At 25.9% G+C, this 2500-nt stretch overlaps 1 protein-coding gene across 2 annotated transcripts in view; it reads left to right on the forward strand.

Moving 5' to 3' along the window:
* The window catches only part of Rsph3 (Radial spoke head protein 3), a 51587-nt gene that overhangs the window by 32055 nt on the left and 17032 nt on the right, over window positions 1-2500 (forward strand). The gene's annotated exons all lie outside the window — the stretch shown is intronic.

A 2500-nucleotide genomic window follows, 5' to 3' on the forward strand; every position in this document is an offset into this window, starting at 1 on the left:
TCATAATAGAATACTAAATGAGTTCGAGTTCGACATAGTTAAACAGATATTGTTAATGCAATGACCTGGATATTGAGGAGCCAATGACCTACTATCCATGCTATTTTAGTCTTGATAAATAATTCTCTAGAATTTATCGCTTTATCCATTATACTTACCTGGATCCTTTGTGATTATATGTTATTTCTTTAGAAGTTGATAAATCATTCATGACTATCTTTATTCTATACCATTTATAGAAATTTCTTCTTGTTCGACCCGGCCATAAGAAATATATCTTTCGTCCAAATCTCCGTTGATGTAAATTATTTTAACCTATGTATAATGGGAAAATGGAGGTGTGTGATCCATCTAGATACTTTATCCCTTTAACCACCAAAGAACGTACTGGTACGTTTCACAAAACTCATCCCTGCTTTATACATTTTTTTGCATATTTTTGATAACTTCATGGGAAACTTCAGGCATTTTCCAAAAGAATGAGACCAACCTGACCTCTCTATGACGAAAATTAAGTCTGTTAGAGCAATTTAAAAAAATATATATTGCAAAATGTGCTTGAAAAAAAAAACCCTGGGGGTTAAGGGTTGGAAAGTTCCAAATAGCTTGGGGGTAAAAGGGTTTTAATTAACAGCTGATAGTAGGATGAGATGAAGATAAATAAATAAAAGAATGTATTGAATAAGAAAGGTAGCATGATTTCGGCAAAAAGTTTGGGTGATAAGAAAAGTGTCTCTGGAGGCAAAAGGCGGCATGTATGAAACGATTGGTGAGCCAACTTTCCTTTAGAGAAGTCGAGTGTGAATGTTGAACGCTAATGATCAGGAAAGTGAAAGATATTGAGATTGTTGTTTTACTCTGATTTACTCTGAACATATGATGTGAAAAGAATTGAAATAAAGAAATGTAGAGGTAAAACGGAGATGTGGTGAAATGAGTAGTGCATATAGGTTTAATGTAAATTAGTAGTGTTTCATTGTTACAGAAAGACGTTTAAACACTTTAGGCTCATGAAAAGTTTGTGTATTTCCAAATGTTTGGAAGAATGGATGCAAATGGAAGGACATGGTCGAGGCCTACGTTCTGCAGTGGACTAGTAACACACATATATTTGTATATATATATATATATATATATATATATATATATATATATATATATATATATATATGTGTGTGTATATATATATATATATATATATGTGTGTGTATATATATATATATATATATATATATATATATATATATATATACAGTGTATATATATATATATATATATATATATATATATATATATATATATATATATATATATTTATATATGTATGTATAAATATATATATATATATATATATATATATATATATATATATATGTATATATATATATATATATATATATATATATATATATATATATATATATATATATATATATATGTTGGCTAGATGAAGTTGTGAAGTTGAATAGTTGATGGAAAGGAAAAGCAAAATAATAGTGAGTTGCACAGTCAGTGTATGGAGGTTCGACAACCGACTGATATAGAATTTTCCTTAACGTGACGTCATCCCTGATTTTACAGTTATGGGATGAATAGTACAGTAACTATTGATTGATATTTTCTACTATCGCTTACTGGTGTCATTTATGCATAGCGGAAAGGCTTATTAATGACAGAGTACTTATACATGGGTATATTATATAAAAATCTCGAAATTATTTAAAATTAATCCCTTTTGTGCTTATGAAAGATTTATTTTAATATTATTTTTCTTAAAATTCTCAGAGTTTTTCCTTATTTCCTTTCATCACCGGGCTACTTACCATGTTGGAGCCCCTGGGCTTATAGCATCTTGCTTTTCCAACTAGGGTTGTAGCTTAGCAATTGATAATAATAATAATAATAATAATAATAATAATAATAATAATAATAATAATAATAAAATTGATAATAATAATAAGAATGATATTAAAAATAAAAATAATAATAATAATAATAGAAAAAATATTAATAATAATAATAATAATAATAATAATAATAATAATAATAATAATAATAATAATAATAATAATAAAAACCCCTGAACTAGAAGTCTGTCCTTTTGAATGTAGTTTATGCTTATTGTTTCTGTAGGCCTACCTCTAATTTATTGAAATACAGGTTATCTGCCTTGTAGGTCTTACGGCCCATCTCCCTAAATGAAGCAGAGAATAAAAAATCTGTTTTGTAACCTTGAAAGCAACAATCATTGTGTTATAAACTCTGAACAAGAATTCTGTCCTTTTGAATGTAGTGTATCCTTATTATTTCTGTATTTCTAATCTATTGAAATACCTGTTATTATGATTATTATTATCATTATTATTATTATTATTATTATTATTATTAATTTTATTATTATTATTAATACTTTTTATTATTATTATTCTTATTATTATTACTATTAATATTTTTATCATCATTATTATTATTATTATTATTATTATTATTATTATTGTTG

The sequence above is a fragment of the Palaemon carinicauda genome, chromosome 21 (assembly GCF_036898095.1).
Source record: "Palaemon carinicauda isolate YSFRI2023 chromosome 21, ASM3689809v2, whole genome shotgun sequence".
Lineage (NCBI taxonomy): Eukaryota > Metazoa > Arthropoda > Malacostraca > Decapoda > Palaemonidae > Palaemon > Palaemon carinicauda.